The following is a 26,740-nucleotide window of genomic DNA, read 5'->3' on the forward strand; positions in this document are numbered from 1 at the left end:
CTCAAGAGATCAACTACTAGGAGTCTCTAAGTAACTTTTAACGCAACTGCACTATTTTCTTTCTTTTTTTCAGCGTTACCTAAGAATTTTTCAAGATATTATGCCTTAACTTAAAAGAAAGTTAGTTAAAGAACAGTTACTTCAACCTTGCAGGCTACACAGTTCAACACTATGGCCTAACTGTGGAGACTTTCTTCTCAGGTACAACTGATGATCTTCGTGAAAGATATGTTTGACCCGTGTTAGAATATCTTGTCATCTGAGGAGCTGAAGGGTTTCACGGCTGATCACCACGACCTCCCGGAATAGTCCGCTCCACAGGCGGAGCTTCTGACAGCGTCTTACTTGTTGGAATAAAAGGGGGAGGGGCAGGGATTACATCGACTTTGCTTGAAGATAAGTGAACGAGCTAGAAGGCTGACACTTGAAGAACTTTGTTTCTCGCGTTAACCATAGCGTTTGTAAGTGGAACACGGGGCAGAGCTGAAAGATCCGCTGCCAGTGTTGACAACTCACTCGTTTTCATGTTTGTCGCTAAACATGAACGGATGTTTAAAAGCTTCTGTAAACCATCCAAAATCTGGATATTTCTTAATTTGTAAACACTTGGTGTTTAATAGTTCCTGATATAAAAGAAAAAATCTGTAACACATTAACCAAAATTTGAAGAAGAGTATTTTGTTTGTACTGTTTTTCCTGGAGCATGACATCATTGCTTCCTGTCAACCTAACTGACTGCATTCCTCCAAATAGAACCATCGTTCTACCCAACATTTCACAGTTTCTGAATTGTACTTTCTCGAGCGATGTCGACAATTTTCGACTGGAATTTCCGGATTATATTCGAACAGTGGCTACTGTTCTTTGTGCTGTAGTGCTAGCCGTAGGAACAATAGGTAATATTTTAGTCCCAGTCGTTGTCTATCGGACGAAAGACTTACGAAATTCTACCAATTTCTTTTTGATCAACCTAAGTGTAGCTGACTTACTGGTTTTACTGGTCTGCATGCCCACCGTGTTGATAGAACTTCATTCTAAACCGGAGGTTTGGGCTCTTGGAAAAGGAATGTGTAAGTATATTATTACTTTAATGTGTGTTATCCAGGGATAATTTTTTACAATTTTTTATTTAAGAAAGAAACAAGTAGAAAGTCTTGTACTTGCTCTGTAATAGTATATTTGTTAATTCCAAAAGAAAAATAGCAAAAATTTGATTCTAGGTAACTGCATTCTACTTTATTCTTAATGTGAAACTTTGTCCTTTGGTGTTTTAATTTTTCTTAGGAAAGAAACCAGGTTTCCATTGCAATATCACACTAATACATTTATATCTGATTATCAGTTCTCACAAAATTAATTTTAAAGTGAATTTTAAACTGTGTAGAGCTAACTATAGATATCAAAAGAGACTTAATGAGACTTCTTACACTAATTACGAAGAACATTCGATGAAAAATAAGTTACCGATATAGATCAAAACTGAAATTATTTAAAGCAACTTGCACATTAATGAAGTAACTTTCATGAAACGTAGTGCTTAGCACATGTTTGCTTGTTGTTAAATACAATTCTGCACAATATATTATATGTGCAAAAATCAATTCCATCACACTGCACTAAATCATCAGTTTGGCATCCTTGTTCATAATAGTTTTAGTTACGTTATCAGTAATACATCACAAGGTTTGGCCACGGTGGAAAATTTTCGCTAATACTAAATTTCCACACACGAAAACAAAGGAAAATAACTGTAAGCATAACTTGAAAAGTTTCCGAAACATTACTTTAAATATTATAATCAAAGCAATTTCACGAAATTAATTATAAAGGAAAAATTATATTAGTATCTCTAAGTTGGGCGACATCTTGTACGCACGTTAGTTAAATAACACCTCAGAGACCGCTGGGCCCAAGATATAGTTGTTTCTAATTTTTAACTACCAGAAGGAAGTCAGTTAGTTGATAGCACCTGCCTCTACATTGATTTTGTTCGGCTCTGAAGGAGCAATGAAAATGACTGTCACTCTTATAAAGCATCCATAGCTGAATGTGCAGAGTGCTTTCAGCTACATGCTAATTACTAGACCACTCTTGACGAAGAAAAATGATATATTTACAGAATATATAAATAACCCAACTTATGCTATATTGATTAAAACGGCTTAACAATACACACGAAATATGACCACGTATAAGTCTTTTATGTATTTCAAACAGAGCAATTCGAACTTCGCAAAACTTGTGAAATTGTTAACAAATCATAAGTAAAGGTATGCTAATTACCTGTCCAAATAATTAGACTAATGCTCTGTAGCTTATATCTTAAAAGAGAGCTAAAAAGTATACTAGAATACTTTCACTTTATCACGAATTATCACTTTTTCTGTGTAAACTAGAAATATAAGAATCTCTGTAATAATTAACATTGGCACGCCGTCAAACCAGAACATTAATGTACGTAAGGAAGAAAAAAAAACTAACTAGCAACGCCCTCTACAGAATATTATATATTAATAACAAGCAGATATTAACAGGTATACATACGTATTTTAGTAGCGTTAAGTGGAGTTGTTTTTTTTTAGAATATTAACTTAGAAAAACAACAACAACCGTTGTTAATAAAATTTGGGATTTCTAAAATGATAATAAATAACTGATCATAATAGACCGGTAACATAGAATGAAATATTTAATTTGAAATACATTATATAAGCTTATTTTAATGAAAAAGTTTGTTTAACAAATACGTACAGTGATATTTTTAAAGGAAAATGAGAACATATACAACTGTTTATCGTTTTCTGTTTACCTCGTTTGTTTTAAGAAAAATCTGTTTCAATTTAACTTGGAGCTCAAGCTTCTTCTGCACGTGAAATATTTATGATGTTTTAAAAATAAAATAACTTTTCCTTTCGATATATAATTGTCAAAATCTGTCCCTAAATAGTTATAATAGTTTTGAAACATTTGAAATAATACCCATAAAGTAATTCGATCATCATGCTGTGCCTTATAGAGATCATTCCTTTGTGCAAGTAGGGATCTTTTATGTTTTCTCATGTTTAGTACATTCAAATAAACATAGCGTACTCAAATTATGTGATTATCTTACATCATCACTTTCTGAGTCTCAGGAGGTTATCTTACTTATCTCTTTTTTTAATGTTAAGCATAAAGATACACAGTGAGCTGTCTGTGTTCTGCCTACCATAGATATCGATACCCGATTTTTAATATTATCAGCCTTTAGATTTTCTGTTGAGATACTGTTTTTTGTGGGTATTTTTTGTCTTCGAATAGGTATCAATATACTGCTAAGTGGATTCTGTTGCATCATCCTAGTTAAAACGCACCTTTTATTTCTTTAAACTGCTTCTGTTACACATACATTGTTTAAAATGATATAGTCCTTGGTAATTGTTTTTCTAAGTTTCTAAAACGTAAAATTTCGTGACTTATTTCTTTTATACAAATATTTAAAGTTGCATTCACCTTTAGGTTTGTTTGTTTTTTGCTGAAGCTGATAAAATTATTTCGAGGTAAATATTTATTGTTTCGAGTATATTTTGTATTTCTTCAGTGTTAACTTCCTTTCCTAGACCGCAACTCATTACTTGTAAGCCCGGCTTGGCCAGGTGGTTAAGGCACTCGACTCGTAAAATGAGGGTCGTGGGTTCGAATCCCCGCCACACCAAATGTGCTCGCCCTTTCAGCCTTAGAGGTCTTATAATGAAACGGTCAATTCCACTGTGCTTTGGTGAAAGAGTAGCCCAAGAGTTGGCGATGGGTGGTGATGACTACCTGCCTTTCCTCAAGTCTTACAGTGCTAAATTAGGGACGGCTAGCACAGATAGCCCTCGTGTAGCTTTGCGCCAAATTAAAAACAAACAAACAAACATTACTTGTAACAGACTAATTTTAGTGAGTACTGAGTAATAAATGATGGTTTATTTAGATATCATTATGAAAAAGTCTAACTGTTCACTAAATATAAGCATGGATATTCAGAATAAGTACATCTTCGAAACACATTTTAAGTTTCAGCTGACTACTTCCGACTGTCAAAAGCACAATACCCTGCTGTTAGGTACCGGTGATCAATAACATACCCGGAACTTTAGATTCACACAGAGTGAGGTGGAATACAAAAAAGGGTAACCTTAAGTATATAAAACTTATATTCTGTTCATTTTTTAAAAGACTAGACACACTGGAAGTATAGAGTGCTAAAAACATTGAAACTTTTGTTTGTTTGACCTTCCATTATTTATAATATTTAAAGTTATTGGGATGGGTTTCACACCCTTATTTCTTGTTTTGAATTTTCTTCGCGATGCAGTTATTCTAATTAAGCCATAATCTCGTCAATATACTTAAAATGGTTTAGTAACATGTCCAAAAGCATAACCATATAGAAATAATAATCAAGGTCAAACGTCACATTTCGATAATATGTGTGTGTGTTTTCTTATAGCAAAGCCGCATTGGGTTATCTGCTGAGCCCACCGAGGGAAATCTAACCCCTAGTTTTAGCGTTGTAAATTCGTAGACTTACCGCTGTATTAGTGGGTGGCGTTCATTAATATGAAATTGATCTTAAGACTTATGTTTGTTTTGAATTTCGCGCAAAGCTACTCGAGGGCTATCTGCGCTAGCCGTCCCTAATTTAGCAGTGTAAGACCAAAGGGAAGGCAGCTAGTCATCACCACCCACCGCCAACTTATGGGCTGCTCTTTTACCAACGAATAATGGGATTGACCGCCCCCACAGCTGAAAGGGCGAGCATGTCTGGTGCGAGCGGGATTCAAACCCGCGACCCTCGGATTACGAGTCGAACGCCTTAACACGCTTGGCCATGCTGAGCCAAAGACTTATGAGAAAAAGGAAACTGAAACTTCTTTGTAAGTGTTACAACTATGTTTTTTTTAAACTCCTCTGTTTAAATTAACTATAACAAATCATAGAGTTTCTAATGTATTGACTATGCTCAGAGGAAAGTATTACAACTTAATTTAGTAACTATTGAATTTTAGGAAGGTTATCACTGTTACTTCATTCTTTCAGATTTACTTCCAGACCCGGCATGGCCAGCTGGGTTAAAGCGTGCGACTCGTAATCTGAGGGTCACGGGTTCGCATTCCCATCACACCGAACATGCTCGCCTTTTCAGCCGTGAGGCGTTATAATTTGACTGTCAATCCCACTATTCGTTGGTAAAAGAGTAGCCTAAGAGTTGGCGGTGGGTGGTGATGACTAGTTGCCTTCCCTCTAGTCTTACACCGCTAAATTAGGGACGGCTAGCGCAGATATCCCTCGAATAGCTTTGCGCGAAATTAAAAAAAACAAAACAAACAAACAAAGATTTACTTCCAAATATGTGAAACAGTAATTAATGCTTTTCTAGCAATATCGAATGTATTTTATGAAACTGAACCCTAATCAGATTATGAGTTTTAAATATTAGTGTATTTCGTGGATAATGTTAACTAGCGTTAATTGTAAATTAAAAAAGTATTTCTATTAAATAAAAATAATAATATCTTAAATTATTGACTTAATTTAATATAGTTTACTACTGCGAAGTTCATATTTTGCATCATACTGAAAAATAGTTTGCTTTCGTCTGTTACAGTACTCAATAATTAGTATAATTAATTTCAGTATGAGCCGGCTATGGTCTAGCGATTAGCGTTAATGGACTGTGAATTTGAGGTTTGTTGTCGCAAAAATGCGCTTCGCACTCTGAAACTGCAGGAATTTTATAAAGTAACTCTAAAATCTCAGTATTTGTATTATCAAATAAAATTAGCCCGAAAGTTGATGGTAAGTGTTGTTGACCAATTGACTTCCCTGTGATTTATTAGTTAAAAAAAAAAGACATTTATGAGCAGTAAATCCTTTGATATGTTTTTCGAGAATTTTTTTTTAAAACAAATGAATAGTTAATGGCATATTTGTATAATTGAGTGTGTGTGAATCATACGTTGTTAGGGACAATGTAACCGAAATAAATCGTGGACCCACATACAGAGTGACTCATAGAAAGCTTAATAAAATATTTTAATAAACCTATGCAGTATATGTACTCCATCGATTACTCTAGGTATAATAAGTTGTATATCAGAACTATGAAAAATATGGTTGATTGTTTTATATTATACAGGGGTTTGAATGCATTAAAACAATTCTGAATATGAAAATCAGCAAGTCACACGGCAACAACAACCGATATAAAGTCGCAATGAAACAGAATGTATCTGAATTAATTTTTTTCATAATTTTGTATAATTTAAATAGTATGATACCACCAACTTTCCAACTCAGTGTATATACTCAGATCATAAAATGTGTTCAAGTCATTGATTCGGTATTTCCAATATAGGAATATCACTTGTACTTAATTTTATTGTAACCCAAAATAATGAAAATTAATCAGGGACAGCATAACTATTCAATTCCTGGATTAAGTCATTAATTAGTCGTTGAGAGCAAAATACAGCTTCTTGTAACAAGTGAGAATCTGATAACATAAAGATAAGTGGAAAAAACCATCCACATGTTCCAACAAACATTATGTTACATAGAGAAATATCTCGTGTACAGAACCTGCATCTAAAAAATGTCCTTTCGGAGGTCGATTAACACAAGCAGTTTGCGAATGAAACATACATTCATGCTGTACACTATGAAGATATATCAGTAAATTCTCTCAGATTTCTGTGCGATCACATTGTTAAAACTAACTCTAAAAATATTTACTTCATACTTAAACGCTTATGAAAATATTGAAAGAAAAATATGTTTTATAAGCAGCCTGATGTTGGAGTCCTCTCCCCAGGACTATTGTCAAAATGAACATTCGTCAGACAGGCCGTTAACAATGTAATGATTCTCCAAAGTCTTTTAAATATAACGTACTTTAGCTCTTTGAAAGTCTGGTAGTCTTTAATCCTTTTGTTTGTTTGTTTTGGAATTTCGCACAAAGCTACTCGAGGGCTATCTGTGCTAGCCGTCCCTAATTTAGCAGTGTAAGACTAGAGGGAAGGCAGCTAGTCATCACCACCCACCGCCAACTCTTGGGCTACTCTTTACCAACGAATAGTGGGATTGACTGTCACATTATACACCCCCACGGCTGGGAGGGCGAGCATGTTTAGCGCGACGCGGGCGCGAACCCGCGACCCTCGGATTACGAGTCGCACGCCTTACGCGCTTGGCCATGCCAGGCCAGTCTTTAATCCATTGGTGAAGTTTCTGTTAAGAATTACATAATTAATTTTGTAAAGTTATGCATCAGAATTGATTATTATAAAAAGTAATCTATTTGCATTATTATAGTTCTGTTACGTGAAAAATGCGAAAGCTATTTAATAGTTCCGTATTCTTTTACGAATGTAGTTATTCTCATATTATAGGCGGTAAAAGCTTATATACAATTTAATTTTATTCATTAGTTAACCCTAGTATCATCGGAAATTACGTGTGTGTTTTCGCCTCGTACATTATTAATCTTAGACTAGTTAAACACGAAAATAGAGTGACAGATTATGATTTTATTTAGCTTTTATTTCAAACGTGCATGAATACTTGATAATCTAAGCTTCTGCCAGAAGTAGAAGCCATTCGAGATCCGGCATATTTTTTAATAACACAAAGTCTGTTTTACTTACATTAGAACGTGACCAACTTAATAAAACATGAAAGTATATTTCGTGTAACCCGCTTATATTTATATCTTTAACAAAGCAGTTCGTGCCTATGAAACGTTGTTGCTTTCTAATTTCGGTGAATCAATCTTTGCTTAGGTATTAACCCTTTTTGTAACCCATGAACAAAGCTTGTTCTCGACTATTTTCGATCTTTTAGTTGTTTCATTTTAATAATGGACCGTGTTGTGTATAAGGTCAAAAGTTCGCGTGTAACTTTGAATGGAAATTCGAAACCAAAAACATTTATAATAAACGTCAGATCCGTACCCGTTTTCGAAATAAACAAAGTAATTTTTCTAATGCTACCTCTAACTTGAGGCTTCAAAAGCATTTTAACAGAGTGTTTTAGTATTTAATGCTAATCAGAGCAAGCTATGTTCTTCTAATGACACTAAACGTTGCCACCATTCGTGGAATGAATACAAAGTGTGATAACGATTATGAATGATGTACTTGTTCAATTCGTTTGGTTTTTGCTTTTAATACATAGAAACTTTGTTTATAGCTTTGCGTGTTTAAAAATCAACTTTTAAGCATTTAGAGTAAATAAGAAACACGTAAAAATTATATTTTACTACCAGTGCACAAAAGGCTATAGAAACACATAATTAATTAGAGAAAATTCGAAACGTAGATTGAAAACTGAATGTTATGAATTGAAGATAACAAAGATTGTCAAAATAAACGAGACTTCATACACTATTTATTTTAATATTTCTATCTGTGATAATCAAAGTTTTCAGCTGATTATACGAGCAAACAAATACGTGTTTGATATACTCAAAACAGTAACTCAAATAACTCGACTGTTGAGCATTAGCTAGATGTTTTCAGTTTGTTTTGAATTTCACACAAAGCTACACGAGGGCTATCTGCGTCGTCATAATGTAGCAGTGTGAGACTAGAGGGAAGGCAGCTACTCATCACCACCCACCGCCAGCTCTTGGGCTACTCTTTTACCAACGAATAGTGGGATTGACTGTCACACTATCGCCCCCCCCCCCACGGCTGAAAAGGCGAGTATGTTTCGTGTGATGGGGATTGTAACACGCGACCATCGGATTGCGAGTCGAGTGCCTTAACGACCTGACCATGCCGAGCCATTTTGTTTTAGAAAAAAAATTACAAACTTTGGTAACTTAATTGCTAGCATAATAATAATAATAATAATAAATACCCAGTTCTTCACCTGTTAGAAGGGTTGCTTTTATTTCGTTTATGGTGTTTCATAGTACATGTTTCTTACAAAAACATTTATTTAGTATCTGTAATTCATGCTTCGGCATTACAAGGTTTAAAGTATATTTCACAAGGCTGGAGACGTTTTTTTTTTTTCTGAAGGAATTTTAGTAGCTTATAAAATCGTACGTTCGCTTGTACATGTTTATTAAACAATCAACTTATATATACGTGTGTGTGTGCGGAAGTTCCTGTTTTAAATAGTATTATCATCATTGGTATTACAGTTCACCGATTTTTAATTGTTTTTAATAACAAATCTGAATTTATCCTAAGAATACGTAGGAAGAAATAAATTCAAATAGTTGCTATTTACCTTCCAACAGTGTACAAGTTTAAATGTATTAAAAAGAAAGATAAGTTTATACATTGAAGCTTTCTGATCAGTGTAGTTAACATATTATTGTATTTCCATGTAGAATTCCAGTGAACTTGGTTGTTATTTACGTATATATAACACGTGTTTTGATTCTGACAACTTGATATTTCGTAACAGTCAACGTTTTTCTTTTCATGTTCCAATCATATGTGACATCAAAGAGTTTTGCGATTACTTTAAGGTTCTTGGTTACGCTTAATGGACCAAAGTTATTCTACCAAGTAAAGCAACAGAAATCTAGTCGCCATTTACGTTCGTGTAATTGGTGATGCGGAAACGATTTTTCGTGATCACAGTGGTAGACACTGAGATTAATTCAGCCATATTGGACAGTAGTTTCTAACTTAATAGAAGTCGCAAGGTCTCTGTTTGCGCGAGTTTTCGTAACTTAAGTTAATTTATCGTTTATATAGCGTCTTAACACCAATCTTCTCGAAATATGAAAACTTTGTGTGGATTAAGTTAACTTCCCATCTATTCCTGCTAAATATCGCACAAGTTCCTTATTAATAAATTAATTATTCTAATGATGTATATTGTCTAGGGTCACAAGGGGCTAGTGAGGACTTATATATCAATAGAAGCAATCAACATCTGTTTCTCTCTATTAAGACAATTTAATAGATTCCAACAAACATATTATTAGGTTATAAAGAATAAACTGAGATAATAAAACCAAGATGCAGTTCAAGATGGCACAGCAAATATAATGTAGTTGGCATATTATAACATATTATCCTTTGCTCTAACCCTTGTATTTTTGTAATACAATCAAATTTGCAACGATCTTTAACTATAAACTATTTTTATTTTAAATAATAGTAGAAATATGCTTTAAAACGTAATTTCAAGAATCGACCATAGAAACCTGATAACATTTAAACCTGACGAGTAAAAAGGTTTCTGAATGTCAGATTCACTAGGGCTAACCCGTATTGAGCAGATCCCTTCAAACTCTATTGAGAAAGATTGGTTGGTGTACACTAACGTTAAACAGTACACATTTTTGACGATGTGGTCTTTTGTTTATGTCTCACTCCCGGTGTTAATGCTCGTCTGTCATGATCTGTCAACTTAGTTTTTTAAACACTATTCTGTCAGTCTAAGGTAGATTCAACTTGCACTATATTATGATATCACTTGACACTGTTCTTTGAAATACATTTATCATTTTACGCATTTGTGTCATTGATAATCAAACTAGACTTTCACCTACAATCATACCTCTTTGGAAATGTAACAAAGCTTAAAATGTTTAGAATATGTATCTGTAAAACGTAATACACAATTCATACAAACTCAATAATATAAAATGCTTTATTGCACTGCTATATTACCACGTGGCTATAATTTCTCACTCTTAAAGATATCAAAATTAGAGTTAAAAGGGTGAGGTATTTCTGTTACTTTGTGAAACTCCTGTACATTTCGTCACATTGTATTACAGTAAGTAAAATTTGCAACTATAAGTTTAATTCCAGGTTCAAATGTTTGTTTTGAATTTCGCGCAAAGCTAGCCGTCTATAATTTATCAGTGTTGGGCAGCTAGTCATTACCACCCATTGCCAACTCTTGGGCTACTTTTTTACCAGCGAATTATGGGATTAATCGTCATATTATAACACTCCCGTGGCTGAAAAGACGAGCATGTTAGGTGTGATGGGGATTCGAACCCGCTACCCTCAGATTACGAGTTTAATTGCCAGGTTTAAATAAAATAACTTATTATTCATTAAATAGTTTCTTCACTTTGGGACGTGATTCTAGTTTGTGTTATTTTGCTAGGGCCTTTTCGCATAATTTGATATTCTATTTACGAAATAAGTGTGGCAGACACTGATGCAAAATATACCAATTGAGTATGGGCCCACCTTATTGAATCGTCTGGCTTCAAGGATCCTTGATTTAAATTATAGCAGACAGGAACATACTCTATTAACACTTGGGGTGATGAGTTGACGCTGATCCTTTTGAAGTGCAACTGATGTGGCGTTACAATAAGTTATAAGTACCATACACAAAATTCATTGTATTGGGCAAAACAGCTTTCTTTTTTAAATATTGTTACTATGGAAATTCAGAGCGCTCACGTCAAAGTGTAAAATATTTTCATTGTTTCGGCCATCTGTAAACTTCATTTTAATTTATTTCGTAGAATATAGGACATTATGGTACAAAATGTGTTTAACAGACAAGGATTATGTTATACCATACACGATTGATAATCTCTGGCGTTATACTTTTTGTAAATAAAGTTATCTATCTATGTGTTCTTTAATACTTACTGCGAGTTAAAGTAGTTGTTAAATTGAGTAGAAGTCGTTTAGTATGTCCCATAATGATAAACTGCTGCATGGAGATGGGTGAGTGTGAGCTAAATGTATTCTAGAACTCTCTAATAAACCATATTGTTTTGTAATTAAGCACAAAGCTTTACAATTGGCTGTCTGTGCTTTGCCTACCACGGGTATCGAAACCAGAATTCTAACGTTGTAAGTCCAAAGCAAACTAAATGTATGGTTATCAAGTGAAAAGCCCCCTAGTGGCTCAGCGGTATGTCTACGGACTTACAACGCTAAAATCCGGGTTTCGATACCCGTGGTGGGCAGAGCACAGATAACCCATTGTGTAGCTTTGTGCTTAATTAAAAAAACAACAAACAAAAAACAATCAAGTGAAAATTCGCTTTCTTTGTATACATATGGCCCTAAAGTTTGATTTTTCCCATTTGGTTCCTTTGCAGTTCACATTATTATTTTTTCTCTTTGTTATGATAGTTGTTCTTTTTAGTTTCCTAAAGTGCTGGTAGCTACAGGTTCATAAAAGTGTAATATTTCTAAATCGAGAAATTTACGTATTCTGTTAGAATATTAAGTATTCTCTTTGTTGTTACCTCTGCTGGTACAGTGGTATGTCTTCGGATTTACAACGCTTAAATCAGCAGTTTGATTATCCTCCGTGGGCTCAGCACATAGCCCGATGTGCCTTTGCTATAAGAAAACACACAAACGTTTTTTTGTTGTCTCCCGTTTGTTTTACCTGATTTCAAGAACTAGATTTTTTAATAATTATTATGAAGTCTGAGATTTGTAATACATATATTTAAACTTTACTGTTCAATAATTTGCCACAATAAGTCAGTTTTTTGTTTGATTCAAGTGTATTTGAAGTTATATGCAAATTATATATATAACAAAGTATATCTTATTTTTCTTAATGTTAGAAGGTCAGAAATTATCGTATGCGTTTTATGAAAAAAGAAAAAAAATCTGTATAACAGAGATATTAACTCGCCAAAAACAAAAATTGTATCTTTTATGTATTTAGTGAATTTTTTTTATTTTAAGTGTCTTAAAATTAAAATTTCGTGAGTGTTTGACCATTTGCGTTTTGTAGCTTAATGTTGTTACCTACTATTCATTGACTTACTTTTCTGTAGTAATAATTTTAGTCTTTAATAATAATTTCTAACCACATTCGACCTTCCTAGATGATGTTGCAAATTTACCCCATCTGATTTAAAAAGTCGTATTTCTACAGATAGTTTATCAATTAAGTGTTAAAACTGTTTTTGATATATTTGATAGCCTACTATATGAAATTTTAAGACTTTACAGAGTAGTACAGAAATATAGAATATACATAACATGCTATTCCTGTTCGCTAGATGGCAGCATAATAGAACCAGCTGGATTCTTCTAGTCAATCTAGTGGGTGTGTTTTGTGTTTGTGTGTTTTCTTTTTAGCAAAGCCACAAAGACTATCTGCTCAGCCCACCGAGGGGAATCGAACCCCTGATTTTGGCGTTGTAAATCCGGAGACATACCGCAATCTAGTGGGACTCGATTATTCTAAATTTACAAGACTAAAACGTCTCAACTGAAAATAACTTAGTAGATATTTTAAGAAGTGGGTCTAGTCTAGATTTTATTTAACCATGCTAAACTTTAGTCTAGAGATTTTAAACATGACTCGTATAAGTAAAAAAACAAACCTTTCGAAGTGGTGAAAGCTGTTTTTGGTTTTTGTTTTTTTAATTTCGCGCAAAGCTACACGAGGGCTATCTGTGCTAGCCGTCCCTAATTTAGCAGTGTAAGACTAGAGGGAAGGCAGCTAGTCATCACCACCCACCGCCAACTCTTGGACTACTCTTCTACCAACGAATAGTGGGATTTACTTTCACATTATAATGCCCCCACGGCTGGGAGGGCGATCATGTTTGGTGCGACCGGGAGTCGAACGCCCTAACACGCTTGACCATGCCGGGCCCGAGGTGAAAGCAAAATTTGAAGTCTTACAAAATACTTTAGAAAGTTACAGATTTATGTATTATTCAAGATATCCATATAAAATCTGTCTCGGTCAATAATTAGGTTTATTGCTCTTCTGCCATCTATGCTACTTATCAAGCAAATAATTTGTTTGTTTGTATCAAACATCCTGCAAAACTACACAAATTCTACCTGCGTAAAGCTGTCCCTGAATTTGGACTGATAAAATAAAGGGAAAGCAGCTATTCCACAGCAGCCGCCACATCTCTTGGGCTACTCTGATTGAATAGAGAGATTTGACTGTTACCTTTATAATGCACATGCAGCTTCAAAGCGAAGGTTATGTTTTTGTGACAAATGAATAAGAACTACAAATCATCAAACTCATATACAGACAAGTTGAGTACAATGCTGCGCCTAAAAATAAAATGAAAGAGTAGAGAATGTCGTCAAATTATCTGAAATTTACATAACAAAATTCTGCACTTTCGATATAAGTTGCTTGCGATTTGTATACCTGTTAAAATAAGAATACTATGTTTCACCTACACACCCTGCGTGTTGTACATGAGGCAGAAAGCATGGGTACTATCAGAGTGATGTAACCAGGGTCAACAAGTCTTAATTTCTTACTAAGTAAAAACTGAAGTCAAATAGCTTGACATAAATAATATTTCTTTAAACGTTATTTCATCTATTTAGGAATCCAAATACACATCCTTTCTTCACGGTTGCCTCCTGGTGATTCAGTCGTAAGCTTAAGTGCTTATAATGTTAAACCTCAGCGTTCTCTTTCTTTGGAAGGACCAACACAATCCGTCCGTCACAGCGCTGTTATATGTGCTGAATCAAATATAACTCTTCGTTGTTTTGTTTTCTGTTAGTGTAGTTAATATTAATGTAGTCGTCAGTGTTTCTTTCACTGACGTTTATTTTGGCGTTTGTGCACTTGTATTTGTTTATTATCTATTTGGTCTTAAAACTTGAAACATTAAAAAACACGTTTGTTTATTAGGTAGTGCTTCACTTTTGTGCGTGGAAACTGTGTGACATTTGTATTTTATTATCTTCAATACACCGAGAAGCTGGATAGAAAGGTGAGAATGTCACTAAACTAGCAATAAGATGTTCCATTTATAGGAAAAGTTGCCGTCAGATATATCTATGACCTCTCCTATTTTGTTATGTTTATTCTGCCATAATACTTTTTTTGTTTTGTCTTCGGAAATAATTTAACTGTGTGCATTGTTTGATTCGTCAAAAGTACTAGTGTTATTTTTGTCGTTTCTATTTTTCCCTACTGCAGATTCTGGTGGATCAAAGTTAAACATTGATAGTAATTAGCATATCAACTCCTATAGATAGACATACAGGTAGTGACAAGTGCTCAAAGAAGCCACGACAAGATTCTCCACTCCTTACGTTCTGGAGGTTTACACTAAGAGAGAACAAATCTCTTTAATCATTAAAAGCACGAATGGCTCCGACCATAACCACTGCACCGGAAAATAATTTTGCTGTTAGACTATTTTCAGTTTCCATTAGAATCAGCCTGAGGCTTCAGTAAACACTGGTTCTCCCTTTTATACCATGGGGTTTGTGTCGTTAGTATGTGAACCAAAGATGTACCTGGAGGACCAAAACGCAATCACATTTTATATGAATGGTTAATTATTTGCTAAATAGACGTTCTTTGTAATATTTCCTGATTTATTTCCTAATTCAACTAACCTGTAACCAAGATGATTATATGTATACTAACCACGACCCACAAAACATTTGCAGTAGTTTGCATGACCTCCAGTTAATTTTTCCATATTCTATCATTTTTACTCATGCCATTTGAGCTACGCTTTCTTGCAGGCATTATGAGTAATACTGGTAAACTCTGATTTATTATAAAGAAAAAACAATTACGCAGTCACACAACCAAACTCATGTATACGTAACTTTCTTTAATAAAACTCCACATAAAGAAAACAATAAAGTGTAGTAATAGTATTCATTACAGTGCGCAGAGTATGTAACAGTCATGAGCATTCAGTTGAAACAAAGAAGGTCACGAAAAGAAGAATAAAAACCCCTAAAGAAAGAAAAGGTATCTAAAGGTGTTTACAGCAGTCTATGAAACGAACCAAAGCTAAATTATCGCAAAGTAAATCAAGTGTAAAGTTGTAATGAAAGCAAACTCGGCTTAAAATAAGAAAATGTCTAAATGTGTATTCATAAAGTGATAAACGATTTGTTTTTAACAAACTGCGCATTCGTATTTTAGACCTAAATGAGTGAAAAAATCTCATAGGAATAGCATTTAGTGAACTTTTTTCAATTCTTAGGAAAGTACACATATGTTAAATGTTGTTTCTATGATTGTTTTTGAAGTTCGTGCAAAGCTACACGAGGGCCATTTGCGCTAGCCGTCCCAAATTTAGCAGTGTAATACTAGATGAAAGACAGCTAGTCATCACCACCCACCGCCAACTCTTGGGTTATTCTTTTACCAACAAAGAGTGGCCGTCACATTATCACGCCCCCACGGCTGAAAAAGCGAGCATGTTTGTTGCGACGGGGATTCGAACTCGCGACCAGATTACGAGTCGAACGCCTTAACACACCTGGCAATGCTGGGCCTGTTTGTATGAATTGTTTGTTTTTGAATCACATACAAGGTTACAAGAGGACTATCTGTGCTCGCCGTCTCTAATTTAGCAGTGTAAGACTAGAGGAGAAACAACAAATCACCACCATGGACCGCCAACTCTTGGGCTACTCTTTGCCAACAAATAATGGGATTGATCGTAATTTACAAAATATGACGGCTGAAATATGCAATCCATATTCTTCTAACTATATGACCTCTAACGTTTTATCGACAAATATGCGGAAAAAGTTCCAGACGTACAAATAGAAAAACGCAAGCGTGTGACTGATATTGATGTATATTCAGCGTAATTGTAAGTTTAACTATCAGATTTCAAGGTAAAGAAATCATTTATAATTTTTCTGATAAACTATCTTAGATAAAAATGATATTATATATATATATAACATAAGTTTTAAAGGATGAGAAACGTGTAAAATAATGTAAAACAGGTGACGGAACTTGATAAAAAAAAAGGTAAAATAAAACAACCAACCGACTACTCTCAGTATACTAAAAGTAACGTAAGTTATATTAATAAAATAGTTAAATAATTAAATATCTATATATTTATATGTTTGTAAACACAAATGCCATCCTACATACAAGAAAACCAAAAGTTAAAGGTGCTTTATTGTACCAAATAAATTATTTTGTGAGTATTTTGTTTTAATTTCCAGACTAACATGTGAGTTGTGAAAACCTGAACACAACTCACAATGAAAACTGACTCTACTTCCAAAATAACTATTTATTTATAAATGTCTTATTTTAGCACAGTATAATACTTTAATCGAAATAAAATCTATGATTAATAAAGATAGAGAGACGGGGAGTTAATAAGTATTATTCAAATTACATTAAGAGATATCTAAACTATGAAATAAGATATTTTGTGCTAGTCCCAGTGTTTTGTATCTGTGAAATGTCAGCGGTGTATAAACTGTAATTCATTTAGAAATCAGATGTTATTAAACGAAAAGCATAAGTTAAATATAATAATTTTGGCTTAACATTGGTATTATCTTATTTATTTCGCATTTCATTAAACATGCCAGTTGGTAGAAGCACTTTCTCAACTTCAAACTTTATCTTGAAAATATTTAATCAAATATCCTATTGGTGCTTCATATTGTATTCAGAGATGGAACTAATATAAATGTTCAGTTGTTGTTTTGAATAAAGCACTAAGCTACGCAATGGGTTGTCTGTGCTTTGCCCACCGCAGGTATTGAAAGTCGGTTTTTAGCGTTGTATGCCCTTAGATATGCCACTGTGCCACTGGTGGACGTTACTGTTAGAATCATGATTTTTTTAAACAACTATTTGTTACAGACATTAACCACAAAATGAGATTGTTTCCAGTTTCAGTAAATACTCAATAAGTTACTATATAGGTTAAAACCCTTTGACACTAGAAGCATAATTTAGTGGCAAACTAGCACTTGAAGTTCTTTGTTACGTTACTTTTGACCTAAAAGACGACTTTTAAAACCGTTTTGTCGTAGCTTTTAATCACAATGAAAATAAAATACTTAATTTCGTCGAATATGTATGTACACATAAATATATTCTGTTATAGGATGCTTGTATATTAATAAAACAGATATACTGTAACATGAAGGACAGTAAAGTTCACGTTTTGATAAAAAGTGAAGTTTGGAAAGAAACATCGCTTATGTAAACGCAGAATTTTGTTCAGGGATCTATAGATATTTCTTTCTTAAAAAAATTTGGAATACAAAAGGATGCTCGTTCATTGGTAATGAAAGGTTACTTCATAAAGAGTACAGTTTAGCCTCCTGATGCCTCAACCATAATTCCGAGGGTTTATAAAGCTAAAAATTATGTTATGATACCGCGTTGGAGAGAATTATGTAATTTTGTTAAAAAATAACGAAAAAACAATATAAGTTTTTTAATATTGTGAGTGGTTTAGTGCGTGTATGAACAAGTTCTGATTGTGGTTAGTTCCTTTTTTCCTACAAAGAGAATTACAGTAATTCAGACTCTAACAATAAACAACTTTTATCATTTCCTTACAAATCTCTGATTCCATAACAGTTTGTCTACATATTTCTTCGGTACTTGAGTGTAGACCTCACCAACAAAGTTTTAATTGTTGTTATTATATCAGGAAAATCAAGCAGATTCTGAGGATAATAAGTGCGCGATTTTGTATTCGTGCTTGGAGTACGAGGTCTGTTCAAAAAATACGCGGACTGTTTGAATTGCGCGGCTCCAGTTGGTTCCAGAGGAATCCACTTGGTGTCGCTAGGTTTGCACAGATCAGCTGATTGCGACGCCATTTCCCGATTGCAGATATCTTCATTTGTGTATTAGCTACGCGGTTTTAAGTGAAATGCGATTTCTTCGTTTGGCGGATTTCAGTATGAATGACCTGAAGGAGCAACGACTTGCTGTGAAATTTTGTGTTAAACGTAGAAACTCTGCGACTGAAACTTTGCAATGCTTAACACGGCTTACGGTGATGTTGCTATGAAGCGTACGGCATGTTTCAAGTGGCATGAACGTTTTAAGGATGGTCGACAGTCCATTGAAGATGATGAGCGTCCTGGACGTCCTTCCACGTCAACTGACGACCCACACGTCGACGAAATCAACACCCTGGTGCGGGCAAATCGACGTCTGACTGTCAGGGAGCTTGCTGAAGAGTGTGGGATATCAGTTGGATCTTGTTACGAGATTTTGACCGAAAAATTGAAGATGCACCGCGTTGCTGCGAAATTTGTGCCTCAGAACTCGTGAGTTTTGGCCAAACGCTCGATCACTGTTCTTCCCCATCCCCTACTCACCTGACCTTGCTCCTTGCGATTTTTTTCTTGTTCCCCAAACTCAAAAGACCCTTGAAAGGAAGAAGATTTGAGACGATTCCAGAGATTAAGGCAAATGCGACGAAGGAGCTGGAGGACATTATAAAAGAAGCGTACCAGGACTGTTTCAACAAGTGGAAACACCGTTGGGATAAGTGTGTGCGTTGAGGAGGTGAGTACTTTGAAGGGGTCCCAGACCTGTAACTTCTAAATAAAGTACATTTTGTTTTATGACGTCAGTCCGCGTATTTTTTGAACAGCCCTCGTAGAAATACAAAACTATCAGATACAAATCAGGGGATCCTCTTTTGTAATAAAATCTCGAGTTCAGTTTTCAGGAAATATATTTATAGATAAAATGTTTTCAATTCAAGAAAAGGCAGTTTCCTTTTATATGACACAAATTATTGATTAGATTTGGATTTCCGAATATTGTAAATTAATTTCTGATTCAGTCTACAAGAAAACTGGCACAGATCTTAATGTTCTATGAGTAGTAGGTAATTAATTTACCTCTTCATTTCTAAGAAACATTGAGCTTAAATTTTTAGTGTGTTCTGTGATTAACAAATCCTTAAAAGCAATAATAATAGTAACAATAATATGGCTTTATACTACAAACATACCGTAAAGTTGGTAGACATACAAAACCTTAAAATTGTAAATTTAAAGTAGGGAACTAAAACACACATTTAAAAGTGGCAAAGAAAAGAACAGCAGTAAAACTGACCTATAAACCTAAAATCTTTGTCTTTTTAAAGAAGCTTTCACCGTGTTAGATAAATTTCACTATGGAAGATACCAAGTAATTTCCTTGAAGATCATGTTGTAGGATATCGTAAACACTGATTATTTCTCTAGGAGGAGTAAAGAATTTTAACTTCAAGATTTATTTTCTTAAATAAATATCAATAAATATCAGAAATCTTTAATGTCAAGAAAACGTTTGTAATTTAGGTTAGGAAAGGATTTTAGTAACCTGTTTAGGAGCCAGCAAACAAAGATAAACGTTATAGTTTGCTTAGTTTTTAGATGTTGAAACTTGGTATAATTCTGAAGACAATTTCAACTAAAAACTTATTTGAAAACAAAACACTGTTTCAAGCAATTCGTTTCTCTCCATAGTAGATAGGACTAACTGAACGTAATTATGAAACTATAAAAAGAAAACCTGGTGTTTGTTTTATTTAAAATGCAGTGTATTGTTCCTTACCGTTCATTACAGGTCTATCATTCACTGTACAAACAGACTCTTGTCAAAAAAAAACCAGTGTTAACTGTAAAACAAAACTTCCGGTTTTTGTATTCTAAGTATGAAATTTAGCCACTTTATGTAAAATTGAAACTTATTAAATTGTTAAAGCGTAGCTTAGTGGTTATCGTAACTATATGATTCGCTTTCCGTTGCCGCAGAATAGCTCACAACATTTTAAGTTGTTAATTTGTTATAAGAGCGACGATCAAATCCAACTATATGATTAGAGTAAACGAAGAATCCGCTGTGGGTAATGTTAATTAGCTGCTTACCCTCTAGTCTATCAGTTTAAAGCTGTGGACGGTTGGCATAAGTAACCTCTTTGAAATTGAACGTGGATGTCGTGTTTCATCACATGTGAAACAAACTGAACACAGATGTTATCACTATGTTTCTGAGCGCTGTCATGAAGCTGAACACAACCATAACTATTTGCTACAATGTTCTTACAATCATACTTGTATTTGGTACCTACGGCAAAAGGGAGTTAAGTTTAATATTCGATTATTAATTAATAATGAAATTTTATCTGACGTTTAGAAATATTTGTAAACGTACTTTCCGATAGTGTTTGTAAATGGAAGATTAAAAAAATATTAATTGCTAAATGAACAACAAATTTAAATAAACATTCAGACTGTCTCTTGTATGTTGTTTAAATTAGTTCAATTTCAGCTAACACGTTTATAATGCTTATTTAATATGTTTTAACTCATAATTGTCAAGGTTTTAAATGTTGTTGATCCTATATATTATTAATGATATGCACTTTGTGGCGACGAGTTAACTCGACAAAATGCTATATTCCCTAATTTTATTTCTACACCTGTTTTACCTTGTTTAGGGTTTTAATTTAAATATATATCCTTCTGCTCTTTGTACAGGTACTTAGTATGGTTAGTCGTAGGATATTGCACCGTGCAATATTGAATTTCTCTTTGTTGTAATAGAATGCAAAACATAGCTACTTAATCTTTTTTCTCTTATGCATTGTTTGCTTGTGCTCAGTAGCTCATAACACGGAAGATAGTCAGTTTAGTTACATTGTTTTGAAAGTCTAATTGTGTGATGACTTCAAATGTTTTATGCGGATAACTGATTAATTCTCATGTTTCTTGAGATAACTGACGTCTTTCAATGTTTTTCATTTTTTATTATATAATATTAAATGCTATTGGTGTTTTCAATTTGAAAGACACTTTATGTGACACGTGGTTAAATAGTCTACTCACAAATGTAAACGCTCAGGCAAAACATCTAACTATGAACTGCTCATCAAAGGGTTTGTTTGATTGCGTGTAATTAAGCACAAAGTTACACAATAGGCTATCTGTATTCTGCCCCCACGGCCATTAAAACCCGGTTTCTAGCATTCTAAGTCCACAGAAATACCACAATGTCATTGGGGTCCTCACCAGATGGAAAACAGGTAGCCAGCGTTATTCACCACATGCATGACGGAGAATAATCGAATAGAGAGACTGGTTGCTACTTTTATAAGACATCATAATACAATTAAAAGTATGGAACAACTCAATAATATATATTGAAATTTTTAATATTTGACCTCTGTATTCTTAGATCGTATAACATAAATGTATATTTATCACTTAGATATCAAAGTCGTGGATGTTGTGTTTCATCACATGTGAAACAAACTGAATACAGATGTTATCACTTATGTTTCTGAGCACTGTCATGAAGCTGAACACAACCGTAAACGATTGCGTGATGACTTTAGAGGTTTTATGGGGATAACTGATAACTGACGTCATTCATTTTTATGATTAGAGTGAAAGTGGAGACTGATATTAAGAAATCCGTAACGAATGGTAATTCTCTTATTGATTAATTTTTAGACAAACAATAATCATGACACACTATAGTTGTTTGAAACGATTCCAATCACTTGGACTAGTTCTGAATGCAAAGGCTTACACATACCTAAACGAGATACAAAAAAACGTGAAGTTCAAAATCTATGAAAAAAAAAAATCAGGACATAACTGGCTGAGTAACAAAAACTGATAACTAAGGGACCATACTAAACAATATCCAATTGCAAACACAAAATATCCGCATAGAAACATGATTTAGTTGAGAAACTTGTATTGCGGTGTAATAATTTGTCAATACATATAACGGTTTAATGCATATTAAATATAGATATTTAAGTTTCAAAAGCGTTTATTTTTCACTGTACTAATTCGCTCTGTGTTTACTGTATAATACTTAAAAGCAACAAATTGATGCAACAATTTATAATTCCTTCTAGAGCTTTTAAGATTTAATTACAGAAGGCAATGTTTGAGAAAAACAGTTAGTTACTCGAGACAATATTACGCGTCTCAGCAAGATAACTCCGGAAACCAGTGAACCTTATATAATGAGGGTTTTCCGAGCTTCAGAATTAATGAAGAACCGAAAACAGCAGGCCATACAATCAGCAATTTGTTGCATCCTTTAGGCACTGGAGTGAACTCAACTGTTGAGTAAATATTAGAGGAAAATATATGATGAAAGGTTTGGGGTGAAATGTGAGTTCCATCAAAAAAATATAGAAAAGAAAATCTCCATCTCTAATTTCCAGAATATTCTCTAATGGTGTTTGCGTTTCCATTTTTGTGAGTACGTATGCAATCATATATAAACTTTATTGTGACAGGGTTGTTTTATTGCGATGTTTGATGATATGTTATATTGCTGTTTTGTTTGGTTATTGAAGTACAGTTTTTTATAGTGTCTACTAAACAGGATATTCCCCTCATCAGAATATTTTAGTGGCATTTGGCGACCAGATTATTCTCTTTCAGAATTTTATGACTGAATGTTTTTTTCATAGTGTTTCGTGACAAGAGTATTGTATCGTTGTGTCTGATGGTGTTTTTTTAACTATTTTTTTATTATAATGTCTTATGCTCAGAATATTTCATTGTAGTGTCTATTGATAGAAAACTCTATTCAGTGTCTGATTACAATGGTTCTTAAATTATGGTATCTGAACCAGAGCTCTGTCGTATGATGGTCGGTAATGACATAATTTCCTAATGATGGCTGGTAATTACAGTGTCCTTTTAATGGTTCCTTATCACCATATTATTCCTTTTTAGTATCTGGTGACCAAATAATTATTTTGCTTTGTATGATGCTGATTATATTTTTCGATAGTGTCTACTATCATAACGTTATTTTGTATGTCTGTTGACCAAAATATTTTCTGATGGTGTCTGATGACCAGGGTATCTATTAACCATAATGTTCTCTTCTGAAGAGCAGGGTACTTCTTCCTTGTGACGCCTGGTGACTGATATGTTATGTTATAGCATATGTTAGCTACAGTACTGTCTTGCATTTCTTATGATCGGATGATTATCATGTGGTGCCTTGTTACTGTGGTCTTAGTAAAAGGATAATTATCCTTTGGTGTCTATTGGTCAGAGTTATCTATTTTAGTGTCTGATGAAAAGAATATTTCTCTGTGGTACAAGACACTGAGAAATATGTCAATGTGGTTATTTTCTTGTGGTCTCTAGTGAGAAGAATATTATTTCGCCTATCTATGCGTCAGGATATTGTTTCATGGCGAATTTTCTCTACCAGAATATATTCGTGAGGTATATCGTAGTCATGGAACAATTTTGTGGTGTTTAATAGTGAGATAATTCTGTTTTAGTATCTAGAAGCCAGAGATTCCTGTTGTATTATCAAAATATCAGAGTATTTTCTTGTAATGTTTAGTGATCAGAATGTTATTTTGAACTGTTTTTTTAACAACAGCACTATCTTGTGTTTTTGATTATTACAATATTCTTTTGTTATGTCTGATGACAATACTTCTATCTTACCATGTCTAATGACGAAATAATTTTCTTTTGTGTCGACTACTGCACTATTGTTTCCCCCCACAGCAAATTCTGAGGCACTTGGATTTACTGATCCCAGCCACTCCGTTACCTTGATCGCGTGACGTTTGGTGAATGTTTTGCCAAATGTGCGTAGTCTTGCTTATGTCGTTTTTCTGCCAAGTTATGCCTCCGTCAAGTCATGTCATCGACCGTCTACGGACATGGTCATGCCACCGGCCCTGACTGCCTTCTCTCGGCTACCTTGATCCGACTGAACTTCTTTATCCGCACCTCTCTGAAACAACTATAACTTCAAATATCGGCTGAGCAAAACAAAATCATTGCCGACCTAAATTCAAATCCAAAAGCATGGAAATAACAACAAAAATTTTTACCGTGAGTGGAGCGAAATGGGATATCAATATCCCTGAACATCCCCGTTGGAAAAGTTTACATTCCTTCAAAACTAAACTACTGCACCGGATTTTTTCTTCTTGTTTTATTCGACTGATGTACAGTCTTATATTGTTTTGCTATGGTATTTTATTGTCCTATAATTAATACATTAGATACAAATAAAATTTAAAGTCTTCGTTTCATTTTTTGCATTATGAAAATCAAGAAATCAGTTATGTTATATATTTATATGAAAAGCTGTTCTAGGACTGTAGGTTTTAAGGTGGGTAGCGATCAAACATTATCTGAATTTTTTATGTGAATTGATATTCACTGCTATGTTTATTTCATAATTGCTCGATTGATTAAGGTAACTGGTCAAGCTGTGAATTTACAGTTTTGATGGCTGAATTTATGATCGTTCAGCTTTACAAAATCTGCTATTTGAATTAATTTAAGTCAGTTTAATGCTGCTTTTTGCTTTTAGTTCGTTTGCATTTATTTTTATCAACACGTGCTGTGTAATTGTTTCCTTTGTTTACATTTATTAAGAAGTATTGTATTTCATCGTATCTTTGTTCCTTCCACATGTCATTGCTGAATTCTTCATTCCTCTAGTACCATAAAGTCTATTTATGCGTTGATTATAATCATCACTAATTAAGAACCACAGTGTTATTCATGACGTGATTAGACATAAATTAATTAGTTGTGTGTAAAACGACACAATTTGAATTATTTTAGATTATCTTGTTTCAGGCTAATTGCAGAAAACGTGGGAACTGTGACTCTTTCAGATTGGAAAACGTATAGAAATGAAGAAGAGGCAAACATAAGTCCAATATCAAAGATATCTAAACTATAATGGGTCTATCAAATGCTTCATGCATTTACCATATAGTTTCTAACTGAAACGTTTGTGAGTTACTGACAATTTTGATGAAACTTTGTAGAATGGACGGAACTGCCTGTTGTGGAGACACAAGTGTAGAGGGCGACGTTTCGGAAGTCTTCCGCCTTTCATATTTAGTAGACAGAAGACTTTCAATACATCGTCCTCTACACTTGTGTTTCCACAACAGGCAGTTGATGTCCATTCTACAAAGTTTCATCATGAATATTCTGCCTAAACAATCTATCAAAGAATATCGACAATATTGTTTAGCCTGGATCCTATAGCATGGAGAAAATGTCTTTAGTGATTGGACAGCGCCTCAGTGTACAATAACATGGTGCATTAAGAGCTTTTAATGAACTACTTTTGTGCTTCTAGGCTCTTAGCTTTTAGATCTTATAATCTTCTTCGATGGGCTCAAACAAAAGAGAAATAGATTGAAGAGGTGTACACTCTATCAAGTAGTACCATTCTGCAACTAGGCAGAGTAACAGATATAACTGAAGAGTAATAATGGCACTGCATTGGACGACACGTGTTCCAAATTGAAGATGCTGTCTGGTTATTATAAGACTTATTATAATATTTAAGAATTATCTGATGTGGCAGATATGCTTACACTCTGGCAATGTAACAGTTAACAGATCCTGAACATAAACAGTATTGGAGGTAGTTTTGAAAACATCGAGAAAAAGGTATGAAAGGCAAATATTAAGGAAACTCTAGCCATTTATCGTGTAAAAACAAACTGCATTGGAGAATAGTCATATTCTGATACTTACAGTGTAATCACTTGTTATAAAAACAGTGAGAATATGCTACATCAGTACGGATTCTACATAAGTAATACTATGCGTAGCATTACTAGGGATATAAGTATTCTAGAAGTTGTGTGGGATTATATAAAAACTGAAAAACTAAAAATAAGACCAAACTGTCAGACTTAGACTAGTTCCTTGAATATTGCAGTAACAACTGTGTGAAATACTTATATGAAAAAAAAAACAAGTGAATGTCTCCTATTGAATCAGAATAAAACTTTTTTCGACACAGTATAGGTCCAGTCGTAGGGTCTTTTGATTTCAGAAATGGCGAATCAAATTTAAATAGCGCACAAAAATGTTTTCATACACTTTAAATTGCCGATGCGTTATAAGAGTGAATGTTAATCCCTTAGCTTAGATGGTTTATGGTAGGTTGCTGCTGAGTAGATGCTCTCACACTGGTCAGTTCTTAAAAATTAGTAACTGTAACAAATACTCTTAGTGGCTTTGTC

General features: G+C 34.0%; 1 pseudogene across 1 annotated transcript in view; it reads left to right on the forward strand.

The window, feature by feature from the left end:
• LOC143228343 (QRFP-like peptide receptor) overlaps window positions 1-26,740 on the forward strand; it is a 146,396-nt pseudogene that overhangs the window by 79,395 nt on the left and 40,261 nt on the right. Inside the window, exon 2 of the transcript XR_013015318.1 lies at window positions 74-1,070. The product of XR_013015318.1 is annotated as a QRFP-like peptide receptor (transcript). The remainder of the gene's footprint in view (window positions 1-73; window positions 1,071-26,740) is intronic.

Source organism: Tachypleus tridentatus, chromosome 10, assembly GCF_004210375.1.
Source record: "Tachypleus tridentatus isolate NWPU-2018 chromosome 10, ASM421037v1, whole genome shotgun sequence".
Classification (NCBI taxonomy): domain Eukaryota; kingdom Metazoa; phylum Arthropoda; class Merostomata; order Xiphosura; family Limulidae; genus Tachypleus; species Tachypleus tridentatus.